The 14351-nt window shown below is 42.4% G+C and overlaps 1 protein-coding gene across 7 annotated transcripts in view; it reads left to right on the top strand.

The window, feature by feature from the left end:
- SORCS1 (sortilin related VPS10 domain containing receptor 1) overlaps positions 1-14351 on the top strand; it is a 598052-nt gene that overhangs the window by 382990 nt on the left and 200711 nt on the right. The gene's annotated exons all lie outside the window — the stretch shown is intronic.

The following is a 14351-nucleotide window of genomic DNA, read 5'->3' as shown; positions in this document are numbered from 1 at the left end:
TCTTGTTACCCAGGCTGGAGTGCAATGGCGCGATCTCGGCTCACCGCAACCTCCGCCTCCTGGGTTCAAGCAATTCTCCTGCCTCAGCCTCCTGAGTAGCTGGGATTACAGGCACGTGCCACCATGCCCAGCTAATTTTTTGTATTTTTAGTAGAGACGGGGTTTCACCATGTTGACCAGGATGGTCTCAATCTCTCGACCTCGTGATCCACATCTCTCGACCTCGTGATCCACCCGCCTCGGCCTCCCAAAGTGCTGGGATTACAGGCTTGAGCCACCGCGCCCGGCAAATTACACTTTAAGTTCTGGGACACATGCAGAACTTGCAGGTTTGTTACATAAATATACACGTGCTATGGTGGTTTGCTGCACTCATCAACTCAGCATCTACATTAGGTATTTCTCCTAATGATATCTCTCCCCTAGCCTCCCATTCCCCGACAGACCCCAGTGTGTGATGTTCCCCTCCACGTGTCCATGTGTTCCCACTTATAAGTGAGAACATGTGGTATTTGGTTTTCTTTTCCTGTGTTAGTTTGCTGAGAATGATGTTTCCAGCTTCCTCCAGGTCCCTGCAAAGGACATGAACTCTTTTTTTTTTTTTTTTTTTTTTTTTTTTTTTTTTTTTTTGAGACAGAGTCTCGTACTGTTGTCCAGGTTATAGTGCAGTGGCATGATCTCAGCTCACTGCAGTCTCCACCTCATGGGTTCAAGGAATTCTTCTGCCTCGGCCTCCCGAGTAATTGGAACTACAGGCATGCGCTACCATGCCCAGCTAATGTTTTTGTATTTTTAGTAGAGACGGGATTTCACCATGTTGGCCAGGATGGTTTCTATCTCCTGACCTTGTGATCCATCCACCTTGGCCTCCCAAAACACTGGGATTACAGGCATGAGGCACCATGCCCAGCCAAACTCATCCTTTTTTATGGCTGCATAATATTTCATGGTGTATATGTGCCATGTTTTTTTAATCCAGTCTATCATTGATGGCCATTTGGGTTGGTTCCAAGTTTTTGCTGTTGTGAATGGTGCTGCAATAAATGTAAATATGCATATGTCTTTATAGTAGAATGATTTATAATCCTTTGAGTATATACTCAGTAATGGGATTGCTGGGTCAAATGGTATTTCTGGTTCTCTAGATCCTTGAGGAATTGCCACACTGTCTTCCACAATGGTTGAACTAATTTACACTCCCACCATCAATGAAAAAGCATTCATTTTTCTTCACATCCTTTCCAGCATCTGTTGTCTCCTGATTTTTTAATGAACGCCATTCTAACTGGCATGAGATAGTGTCTCATTGTGCTTTTGATTTGCATTTCTCTAATGACCAGTGGTGATGAGCTTTTTTCCATGTGTTTCTTGGCCACATAAATGTTGTCTTTTGAGAAGTGTCTGTTCCTATGTTTTGATGTTTTTTTTGGTATTTTTGTTTTTGTTTTTTTCCTTGTAAATTTGTTTAAGTTCTTTGCAGATTCTGGATATTAACCCTTTGTCAGATGGACAGATTGCAAACATTTTCTCCCACTCTGTAGGTTGCCTGTTCACTCTGATGACAGTTTCTTTTGCTGTCCAGAAGCGCTTTAGTTTAATTAGATCCCATGTGTCTATTTTGGCTTTTGTTGCCATTGCTTTTGGTGTTTTAGTCATGAAGTCTTTGTCTATACCTATGTCCTGAATGGTATTGCCTTGGTTTTCTTCTAGGGCTTTTATGGTTTTAGGTCTCATGTTTAAACCTTTAATCCATCTAGTGTTAATTTTTGTATAAGGTGTAAGGAAGGGATCTAGTTTCAGCTTTCTGCATATGGCTAGCCGGTTTTCCCAACACCATTTATTAAATAGGGAATCCTTTCCCCATTGCTTGTATTTGTCAGCTTGGTCAAAGAGCAAATGGTTGTAGATGTGTGGTGGTATTTCTGAGGTGTCTGCTCTGTTCTGACCTCTCTGTTTCTTTAAGAGAGAATGAAGGATAAATCATACTGAAAAGGACAAATTGTGGATAGCCAGCTATACAAGTAGGAATCCAAGAAGATCTCCATATCTCTAGGCTTAAATCACAGAATAGGGAGTGGGGCATTGGCTGGAAGGGCGTGAGCTGCAGCCATTAGCTGATGGCATTGGCTGGAAATCAAGTTGAGAGGGTCTGGCCACTCAGGTAGGTCAGTGATATGGAAATAAAAGCTGATAGTTACTGTGGGTCATGAAGCTTTTAGTACTCATGAGATGTGGTAACAAGGAGGAACATATGCTGGTGTTGGCTGGCCGGTGACCTCACTTGCTCCGGAAACAGGTACATTTATTCTTTCATGTAAGTATTGCTCATCATTTTTTCTGTGACAGCTGCTAATGTCACTGCTGCAGTTCTCCTAGCTAGGATCTTAGTCAGTATTATCTCTGCTGGATGGTGTTTTATATCAAACTGTGGTGAACATTCCCTTAGGAAATGCCTTAATGAGGTGGCAACTCCTATGAACAGGGTCTTCTTCTTTTCTCTTTTTCTTTGTTTGCCGGCTTGTTTTTTAAGGCATACTCTTCCTCTTTTGAACACATAGCCACATTTATTTTTCTCTTATCTCCCTGACGTTGCTTTTTCTCTTCTTCAGTCAATGAGACTTTTAAGATCCTAAGGACAGAGTTTGGAGCTCTGGCCTGCAAGATGGACCCCATATGAGCTATGATACTCTGCTGTAACTGTGTTTCATCTTGGGTGCTTAAATCCCATAAGTAGCTTTTTAATATGGGCGTTATAAGGGACTCAAAGAGTTTTGTTGAACAGATTTTCCTTTTTGGCTCAAGATAGAATTTTACTGGATATCAGTTCTATGGGAGGTAATATTAAGATTTTTAAAGGTAGTTTTTAATCAGGGGAAAATGTGTATGGCCATCCTTGGAATTCATAAAACCAGGATTTTTTGATATTTTGCCTTTTTACTTAGAAGGAGAAATCTATTTGTAATATTCAACATCTAGGTGGTTATATTAGGGTTCTCCAAAGAAAAAGAACCAATAAGGGATGGGAGAAAAAGAGGGAAAGAGAGAGGCAGAGGCAGAGGCAGAGGCAGAGGCAGAGGGAGAGAGAGAGAGAGAGAGAGAGAGAGAGAGAGAGATTGGAATTTGCTCATGCAATTATGGAGGCTTAGAAGTCCCAAGATCTGCCATCTGTAAGCTGGACAACTAGGAATAGCAGTGGTATAATTCAGTCCCAGTTAGACAACCTGGGAATTGGGTGGGGGTAGAACCAATGTTGTAAGTCCTGGTCCAGGTCCAAAGGCCTGAGAACCAAGAACTCTGATGTCTGAGGGTGAGGAGAGATGGATGGATATCCCAGCTTAAAAAGAAAGAGGGATTTCACTCTCCCGCTGCCTTTATGTTCCATTCAACACCTCCAAGGATTGGAGGAGTCTCGTCCACACTGGGGAGGGTGGATTTTCTCAGCCTACTGATTCAGACACCAATGTCTTCTAGAAAAACCCTTATACATACAACCAGATAAGTTTTATCAGCTCTCTGGGTGTCTCTTAAATGCTATCATGTCTGGTGATGTGGCTGTCCAGGCACCGCTGGAATGACTGAAAGGAAAAAGTGTGGACCCTTTCACTCATTGAAATTCTTAAGTAAATAGCCTGGCTACATAGGAAACCCTGCCCTCAGGCTTACCAAGTAAAGAAGTGGGAGCTGGACTTGGCATGTGAAGGGCCTCTGTGAGGATGTGCCTTTGGAAAGCCCTGAAATTTTCAGATTTTTCTGAAAATTATCGTACAGATGGAACAGTATAGATGTATAGATTTATAAATTTATAGAACAGTATAGATTTATAGATACTACAGAGATTCTGTTTCAAATGGACAGGGGGCTACTGGCTGTATAAAGTCGCACCCCTCACATTTCTTAAAACAGTGAATCCTTGTGGAGAGTATGAAGAATCCTGTGGCACTTATAGGAGCACTGAAATCTGGCTTTCTTTTGTTAATTGATTTGTTTTGGTTTTTTTTTTTTTTTAATTTCTGTAAGCAGTAGGCAAACCAAGCATTCTGTCCATTTTTAAAAATGTCTTTGCATTTGGAAACTGAGCAGATCAGAGAAAGGAGATACAGTCCTTTACTTCAGTGCTAGCTTTTCCTGACTTTCTTGCCTCAATACAGGAAGCCACCCAAGGAAGGCTTAGCAGAAGGCTGAGTCTGCCAGATTACATCTTTATTTTAATTTGGCAATAAACTAGTGTACAAACTGTGCTATAAAACATTGCCTCCAACGGCATCTCTCAGTCTGTCTTAAACACCTCACTAAACATGATGTGTTGGGAAACATTTGAAATGAGAGAAAACAAAGAGCAGATGTGACTATAAGGAAATTGAAAAAAAGAAAAAGGAGAGAAGTGTGAGAATCTGTATATACCTCAGCTTTGCTGTCTATGCTGGGGCAGGGCTCTTGGTGCCTCTGTTAGGATTCACAATGGAGAAGTGACTTGTAAAAGGGAGAGTGGGTTGTGAAACCAGGTGGAACACGGTCAGGACTCCGGCTGCTGAGTGGCTGGAGAGCAGAGGCCCCCTTGCTGTCTGTATCCGGGCTGCTGCTTCAGGTGGCTCTGGAGAAGGGCTTGCTGCCCCTGACCATAAGCAGGAAGGGCTACTCTTCTCCTGTCCTGTACAGTTACCACCCTCATGGGCAGCCAAGACCACCTAGGGCATGACTGCAGTTCCTACACAAACAGGCAAGAAATACAACTGAACAAAACAGGCTGGGTCCAGGCTGTGGGAAGGTAGAGAGCCAAGTGTTCACTTAGAAGGAGGGAGGGATGCTGTCAAGTTCTAGCCTGGTGTTCTTGCCGCGTAGGAACGTGGGTCCAATGTCACCAGACCCTCAGGATGTGTTCTTCCTTTAAGAGAAGTAATTCTGCTTTGTTTTTAATGTGATATTTTCATTTTCTTTCTTTCTTTCTTTTTATTTCTTTATGTTTGAAACAGAGTCTCACTCTGTTGCCCAGGCTGGAGTGCAGTGGTGCAATCTCAGCTCACTGTACCCTCCACCTCCCGGGTTCAAGCGATTCTCCTGCCTCATACTCCCAAGTAGCTGGGACTACAGGCACATGCACCACCATGCCCAGCTAATTCTTGTGTTTTCAGTAGAGACGGAGTTTCACCATGTTGGCCAGGCTGGTCTTGAACTCCTGACCTCAGGTGATCTACCCGTCTTGGCCTCCCAAAGTGCTGGGATTACAGGCGTGAGCTACCTCGCCCGGCCAGTGTTTTCTTATTTTTATGTGTTTAACAGTGACCTCAAAAATTTAAAAGGAAACACTGCATAGGACAAATAAACCCCTTCTGCTGCCCTGTGTTTGCCTTTTCATCTTTCCCATTCTCTTTGTTTTTCTTTTGTTCATGGATCTCCCTTTTGATTTGACTTGAGAAGATGTTAAATATATTTTTTTTGTGATTTTCTTTTTTTTTTCCAAAAAAGGACATTCAAACAAATGATCAGTTTTGTAGAGAAGAATAAAACCTTTAGGACAGTTTGGGCCACCCTTTATTTTGTGGTAGTTCTAGAATATTTATAAGTTTGTATTGTGTCACATATTTTGGAGCTCTATGAGTCAGCAGTCCAAGTAACAACAGGTAGAGAACTTGCCTCATTCTTTATCATCTTTAAATTCTGAAGGATCAGTTTATGAAATACATAGAAAATCCTAAGGCGTGTATGTTGGCCTTCCCTTCAACATTTTTTAGTTCAGGCAATTCTCCTGCCTTGGGAGATGCATGCAAAACCAAAACATGGTTTTAAAGTCAGGAAACAGGCTTTGATAGGGAGATTCTGTTTACAAATAATAGAAAATCTAAATTTTTTTTCTTTTTTTTTTTTTTTTTTTTTTTTTTAGACAGCGTCTTGCTGTCTTGCCCACGCTGGAGTGCAGTGGTGGGATCTTGGCTCACTGCAACCTCTGCCTCCCGGGTTCCAGCGATTCTCCTGCTTCAGCTTTCTGAGTAGCTGGAATTACAGGCACCTGCCACCATACCTGACTAATTTTCATATTTTTTTAGTAGAGATGGGGTTTCACCATGTTAGCCAGCCTGGTCTCAGACTCCTGGCCTTGAGTGATCTGCCTCAGCCTCCCAAAGTGCTGGGATTACAGGCGTGAGCCACTGTGCCCAACCAGAAACTCTAATTTAATTAATAGCATTCTCTACGTAAATAAAGGCTGACTTTATCAGTTAAAATCATATGTTGATAGAAAAGGAAAACTGGACTGCCAATTTGATAAACAGAAAATGATAGAATTTTAATAACATGCATGAATTTTATTTAAAAAGAATTTTATTCTTTTTAATGAATGAATGAATGAATAAAAATTAATTTTATTTAAAAAGAACTAATTTTAGTTCTCTGCCTTCTCTCTCTCACTACCAGTCCTGCAATTTTATTTTTTTGTGTGTGAGAAGGAGTCGCCCAGGCTGGAGCGCAGTGGTGTGATCTCGGCTCACTGCAACCTCTGCTTCTTGGGTTCAAGCAATTCTTCTGCCTTAGCCTTCTGAGTAGCTGCGATTACAGGTGTGTGCCACCATGCCTGGCTAATTTTTGATTTTTTTGGTAGTGAGAGGGTTTCACTATGTTGTTTAGGCTGGTCTTAAACTCCTGATCTCGTGATCCACCTGCCTCTGCCTCCCAAAGTGCTGGGATTACAGGTGTGAGCCACCCCGCCCAGCCTCTGCAATGGTTTTAAAGTTTTATATGTATATTTGTAAACATTTGTGTAAATAAAAAAAGCTTATCTTTATTCCTTTTAATTGTTCTCCTGCATGAGCCCTCACAGAAGGGCAATACTTACCATGGCTGCTTTGAATGCTGGACATTCCCTGGGAAATAATGACTACTTCATAAGGAAATAAAGGCCAGTGCTTTCAAAATCTCAGTCATATTTAGGCTTCTCAACACTGGTCAACAGTAAGGCAAGCTGGTTAAGAGGGTCAGCTCTCTGCTCTGTTGGGTCCTACCACTGCTCTGTGACCCTCAGCAGGTCGCTTAAATGTAATTTCTCCAACTGTAAAGTGGAAATAAGAATACCTGGCTCATGGCACTATTTAATGATACCGAGATAATGCATGTAAAATATTAACACAGAGCCTGGTGCATAGCAAACATGGCATAGACACCAGGCAATGTGTTATCCAAAGACCTGAGAGATAGCACCCCTGGTGTGGCGCAGCTGGAATTAGACAAAGCCTGCCTTCGTCAGAGGCTGTCTTATCTCAGTGTCTTTCCAGTACATAGAGCTACAGGCACTTCAATCAATTTAATTTAAATGCCTTTTTAGACAATCACTAAAAGGTCCTGTGGAAGCAGGACTTTTTACCAATGAATGGTACAAGACAGATGGATATGTAGAACTTAGAAATATTATTGATTATAATAGTAAACTATTAAAGTATTTATCTTCACATTAACTCTATTTGTTTTTGAATAGACCTGGCAGCCCCTTAATATCAAAAGGACAAGATTGAGATAAAGACAAATTGATCCTTGAAATTCAACCCCCTGGGGATATTCAAATGATTTCTGCACAAGCACAAACACTTAGGAAACTGATACCTACCTAATGCCATTACGTTTTCCCAACGCACTGCATTAAGTTAAAAGGCACTCAGTTTTTTATAAGAAATATGTTGAGCTTTATATACCGTGCTGGTTTGGCAGGATTTTCATGTGCTTGAAATTTCCCAATCTCAGAGCTGATTTCTAATCTCATGAATATGTAAGTAATTTAAGTTTCCAAGTACAAAACTGGCAATTAGAGTGGAAACCAGGGAGCTTGCTAAATGTCAACCCTAACACTTGTTTATAAAACAAATTCTGCAGCTGAAATGCCGTCATATGCAAACAAGGGAGGCCTGCATTCTCCTTGTATACCATGTTTAAACAGGTTGTATAATTATTTTTCAATTGCTACCTGGAACAGTTTGATCTGCATGTTTCTAATGATTTGGGGGGAAAAAAACCTACAAGAATAAGGAGAAATGAACATTTTAAAACAAGTGATTAGGTTTAAGGTTTGATCAGGCACGACTGTGCTATTTGGTAGTTTTGGGGCTTTGAAAGGGAGAGTAAAGTGTGTCTAAAGTTTTAGCTGGTTCTTTATGTGTTCTATGCCACCAACGCTTGTCTTTAAGAACCTTTAAGGGGCCGAGCACAGTGGCTCATGCCTGTAATTCTGGCACTTTGAGGGACCAAGGCATGGACAGATCGCTTGAGGTCAGGAGTACGAGACCAGCCTGGCCAACATGATAAAACCCTGCCTCTACTAAAAATACAAACATTAGCCGGGTGTGGTGGTGCACACCTGTGATCTCAGCTACTCAGGAGGCTGAGAGGGGAGAATCACTTGAACCCAGCGGGCAGAGGTTGCAGTCAGCTGAGATCATGCCACTGTACTCCAGCCTGGGCAAGAGAGTGAGACTTTGTCTCAAAGAAAGAAAGAACGAAAGAAAAACAGAAGCTTTAAGGCTAAGATTTTATCTTATTATTTTCCTGTATACCTCAAGACCTGGATGCACAGGAAGTGTTCACAAATCAAACTCACCCACAGTCATATCAACCCTCCCTTCCCAGCCAGCCCCAGTTCTGTAAGTCTAATCTTCCAAGCTTCAGAGCACCACCCTCAACTGCAGGGCGTGTGACAGACTTCAGGGACAGCTAGAGAATGGGCAGTGACAAATTTGATAAATTGATGACATTGATGGAACCAGCAATAGGCCATCATTCCTGCCCAGCCTTCATCAGCAAAATCTGAATGCTCAGCCTTGATACTCTCGTCTTTTGACCTTAATGATATTTGGATCCAGTCTATATTAGCTCCTCAAAAGTATTGGTAAGATTACCTCTACCCAGCCTGGTTCCAGGCTGCTTTATAACCCCAGCTTCCACTTCTCTCTGTAATGCATCCCAGCCAAACTGGGTCTCTTGCTATTGACCAAACACATGTGAGACCATCACCCTGAGTTTTGCTGCTCTGTTTATTTGCATAGACCCATTCCCCTAGAACACTCTTTCTGAACATCTTCATTCTAAAACATGTTGATTGTACTACAAAGCCCACTGTGAATTCTTTTGCAAATTCTAAACTTTTCCTCTCAACACAAGCCACTACAACACCGTGAACAAAATATTACACATTACTGTAGGTTGTCTGTGATATCTCCAATACGCTAACTTTTTCTTTGAGAAACTTAAATCTGTTGGGGCAGGGTTGGGTGTGGGGTCTGGATTGGGCACCATGGCTCTCTCACTGTCTGCTCCCTGTACTGAACAGCCAAGGTAAAGAGTCAAGTCAGCTCTTAGTGAAGTTTGTGGAATCCTTTTAACTGCTGCAGATTTTGGCTCCCCTTAGCATGGGTTGTGGCCCCTCCCACGCTGCGGAACCAGAGCATCAGAACACACTTCTGAGGACTGCATTTTTCTCTGGACTGATTCTCTTTCTTCCTATTGAGGTTGATGAAAAAAAGAACTTGATATTTGTGATGCCTCGGGACTGGCATTAGGAATTTATATGAAGTCCTTAAGGTACCATCTCTTTCTTGCTAAAAAGGATGCAGGAATAGCAGTGAGAACTGGAGAGTCATGAGGTGGATGAGTGCTTTGTACCCAGGCCATCCCCAGGGCAGTATTAGGATGAGGCAAATAAAATCGAGCTGCGGGATTTTCTGTCAGCCTTTTCAAGAAGCACGGTTTGCAGGCTCCCTGCTTCCATAATGTTAAGAGCAAAGAAGGAAAGAGGAGTGGGCAGGCAACCTTGAGAAGAGCTGACAGCAGGACGTGTTCTGCCAACGCCGATGCCTCCTAAGGAGTTTGTGTGGAGGAGCCCCAGGAAACTGCCCCCTGACCGGGGAAGCCGCCATGGGAAACTGTGGTGAACAACATCTGGTCCCATGAACCAAAGACTTAAAACGTTATCACAACTCTTAGATTCTATGGAATTCTCCTACCACAAATTTCTGTGAAATGGTTGCTCTTTTACTCATTTCCCAGCTGCAAAAGAAAATTCCATCACATGCACCTGTCTAACAATCTGAAAAGAGAGGACACACTGATCCAATTTAGGATTATTGAAAAGACTTTCTAGCGACACTGACAATTGCAAGCTTGTGGATAACCACAAGAAGCTGAATTTCTTATCTGGTAGCAAGTTGTCGCTCTTCTAGGGATTTAGCCAAAACGTGAATGGTAAGGTGGAAAATGAAAGTTGGAAATGGCTGTATCCTTCTCTCCTCCCTTCTTAATCTGTAGACTAGGAATCTTGAGCAAAACCAGTGCATCCCATTCTTTCCCTCTCCCAAGCTATTTTGTCCCGATGTGGCATCCCTTTTTGTCATTCCTGGTAGCCAGTGCCGATCACCCGACTATGAATGAGGAGGGTTCTTAGAGGAGGTAGCCTTCCATCTGGCTCTGAAAACAAGACTGGTGTTGAAGAAGGAAAGTCTTAAAGCCACTTGTGCCAAAGTGGGCAGCCTCAGTGAAGGCACAGCAGGGCCTGTGTGGGAAGGTGACAGAGCCAGCCCACCAGGACCAAGAGGTACCTTTGGAGAGAGGAAATTGAGAAGAATCTCTCAGCTCTAAAGACATCCAGAGGATGGTGCCAGAGATGCCTGACAGTTGGCTCAAAGCTCTCCACGAAACTAACCCTGGCAATTTCATCTTTTGGAATTAAGTGTATTTTTATCTGCATTCTTCTTAAAGCAAACAAAGACAGATGGCAAGGAAACAAGCCAATGTGAAAGATGTCTCCAAAAAAAAAAAAAAACTTCAGAAGAGGAACATGTAGGAAAGAGAGAGGAGTGCGAATAGCTCCCAGGCCAGCATAATGACAGTATGGAGGGTTAGGGCCTAAGACTGCTAATAGATCTTGAGCACAGGTGAGTGTTGGGTTGTGTGCACTAAGTTGTATCTACTGATGCATGTGGTCGCAGATATTTTAGAATGATTTTAGACAGAAAGGATTTTCTGTGTTGCATTCTCACTGCAGATATAAACAGAATCTTTCCCCATTCTCTAAAATTTCTGCTCCTTCAGTTCTTTTCAACATTTATACTAAGGTTAGCTAAACAAAATCAAATGCTCTAAGGATGGCATTTTGCAGTTCATGACACAGCACAGGGAGAGGAACAGTGCCCTCCTAAAACTAGTCTGAGTACTCTTTCATCCTCATCCTCGTCTTTCTCTCTTTCTCCAAGCTTGGCATAGCTAGAGAAAGCTGCTGCTGCTTTCTCTGATGTGACAGATAGTAATGATAGTTCTCAGTTCTGTGTTCTGACAGTCAGAAGAAACCTTGGAGCCAGAAACAGACAGGGAGGGAAAGAAATCTTACTTAGGTGCTGCCAACACTATGAATTTTATTAAAGGACATTGACTCATTCTACAGGGAAAGCCTTCCACGGGTGGCTGAGATAGTCATTGGGTAAAATGCTTTGATACCATTCCCTTCTTTGGGGAGGAGAACTTTGCTACCAGACTCTGTAGGTTTAATTAACACGTTCACTTGAATGGCAGGGAGTTGTTGTTTTCTTTTTTAGTTGGTATAATACCAGGCTGGACAGTTAACTTTTTAGGGAGAAAAATGTTTGAAGTAGTAGATGGAGAATGCAGAGCAGTTTTGTCTAAAAGTGAATATACAAGACTCTGGTTTCAAATCCTTGGGAGTTTCAAATATACTGACGTTTATAGGGTTTTGTGTATGTGTGTTTTGTTTGATTTTTAGGTGTACACCTTTGGTTAAAAATCCATGGAAGCAAAGCGTATTCCTCTGATAAATTTTCTTTGTCCACCAATTGTGAAACCTGGATTCTTTGTTAGGTAACAACATGACTTGGAAATTCACGTGGTACAAAATAATTATCTCTTTCCTTTATCATCTGTGTTTGAGGCACCTGTTCATGTAGAAGGATAAGATTTCCAACATCTAAAAGCTTTGCAGTCTCATTAAAGAGGCAGAAAGTGGTCTTAGAGTAATTTTAGATAGAAAGGAATTTCTGCCTTCTGTTGGTGGAAGATTCTCTTGAAAGGCCATTAAGAGAGTTAAATATAAATACCTGGCTGGTAGTTTGATAGCATCTGCTCTTGGAACAAGACCAGTGGGAATCTTAGTAGGTAGAGGAGGGTTCGTAGAGGAGGTGGCCTTTCATCTGGCTCTGAAAACAAGACTGGTGTTGAAGAAGGAAAGTCTTGAAGCCACGTCTGTCAGAGTGGGCAGCCTCAGTGAAGGCACAGCAGGGCATGCGTGGGAAGGTGACAGAGCCAGCCCACCAAGACAGAAAGGTACCCTTGGAGAAAGTAAATTGAAAAGAATCTGACTGAGCTGAATAAGAGAGGCTTGGTTGATGGGATTGCTTTGTATACCCACTGCTGGAGGGGCCTCTAGATGCTCACAAATAACAAAATTGATCTTTGAAGATATAAACAAATGTCATGGGACATACCTGAGTAGTCCACAGGCTCCAGATCCAAGCTTAGGGGATACATTTAAAAAGAGAAAAAAAGAACCACAAACAATTCCTCACAGAGATGAATTCTCTATGGCAACAGAAATAGCAATCCCTTGGCCTAGCCGAAGGAGCACATAGAGTTTATATTTTATCCTTGCAGCATGGATATGATTCAGCCTGTGTGCACAGACATATTATTTTGAACTGTACTGATACTTTCACAATTGCATTAATCTTTATATGTAAATATTGATAGATCTATATGACAGGCACAGCACAGTGGTGTGAACTCTGTTCTTTGTAAACTTATAGAAAGAAATAGGGCTCTGGGATTAAAAGAGACAAGTGGGGAAAGAAGTGGATACTTTTGGGTTGGGTGCTTGCTATTGTTGTACGAGCCCCTGTGTTGAGACACAAGGTGTTGAGGACATGCTGGGAACAGGAAGCAGGCCATACATACACTGGCTGTTTGGGTTCTGAGTTAGGAAAGTGTGACCTTTCCCATCCTGTTATCTCTATGAGGGGAGTTGTCACCCGTCTCTCCTTGGCACTCATAAAATACATCAAACACGAAATGTACCCAGGAAACCATTCTCCCCCGGGCATGATGGCCAAAGAATGAAAAATAAAAAAGACTTAGGAAAAGTTACAGATTCTCCTTGGCTAGATATCTGAATGAAGTGTAATTGGAACCAACTGAGCTGCTCGCTTTGGTATCCGGATAGTTCAGTGATTTTTTGGTATCAGGCTGTGCTCTGATCCAGTGGACACAATGTTGTAGCAGGTTGTTTCAAGAGTCAGTAAATACTCACTTGAGTTGAGTTGTTCCTTGGACATGCCTGGTACATGTGGCAGCTTTGGTGAGTTGCTTGGTGAGTCATTTGACTCTTCACTCAGGGTCGGGCTGGGGTGAGAGAGAGAAGCTGAGCCATTGTGGTACTGAGTGCAGTGTGACTCACCATCCATTCACCATGGGAGGTGGCAAATGCAATGGGAGAAGAATCAGGTGCAGGTGGGTTACAAATCAGACACATAACAGAAAGGGGTTGTCGTAAATGGTACCTATATTTTCAAATCAGTAGCTAGATGCCCATGGCAACTAGAATACCTACAGCAACAGGATTCTCGGGCTGTCATCAAGGGACACTTCTAGAGGCAGAGGGGGTCCCACGGTGATGTAAAGATTATCAACCAGGAGCAGGATAACAAGGAACAACAAAGAACAGTACACAAGAGAAGGCATTTTAAGTATGGAGCATGCGAAGGATCGGTCTCTATTTCATGAACTGTGACTCAATGCAGCTGCTCTCGGAGAGTACTGAAGCAAGGTAGAAAATGGATTTGAAATTGTAGCAGCTGTAAAATGGACATAATAACTTCATAGATCACAGAGATAGCGTATGGATTAAATAAAGTAATGTGTGTGAAGCACTTGGATCTTGGATCTTAGTAACAGCATAGTCAACGTGGATTGCTGTCTTCTAGTCTGAGGTCCCTCTGGTTACTGTTAGAAAAACCAACATTGGTTCCTTAGCTTCTGCAGAATCAGTTCTTAACCTCTGCAACTTGCCCTAAACCTGTCTCTCCAGACTTACTTAGATAAGCTCTGCTTATTCTGTCTTGGCCCTGTCTATGTTACCACTCTGACGCATGCTGCTCCTTTTGTGAATAATGCTATTTTTGTCCATTTGAATGTTGTATCCATTCAGGTCCCAGCTGTTTCACCACAGTGTCTGGGAAGCATCCTTGAATTGGTGCCCGTCTCCGCATTATTTTATCACTGGCTGCCTCGTGCATTTCTCATGATGTTAGCCAGGTTCGGATTACATTGCGTGCTCTTCCAGAACCAGGTCTAGATATTGCACTCTTTGCACATGCTAG

This window comes from Saimiri boliviensis, chromosome 12 (genome assembly GCF_048565385.1).
Source record: "Saimiri boliviensis isolate mSaiBol1 chromosome 12, mSaiBol1.pri, whole genome shotgun sequence".
Taxonomy (NCBI): domain Eukaryota; kingdom Metazoa; phylum Chordata; class Mammalia; order Primates; family Cebidae; genus Saimiri; species Saimiri boliviensis.
Note: the sequence above shows the minus strand (reverse complement) of the source record. Positions and strands in the feature narration are given on the sequence as shown.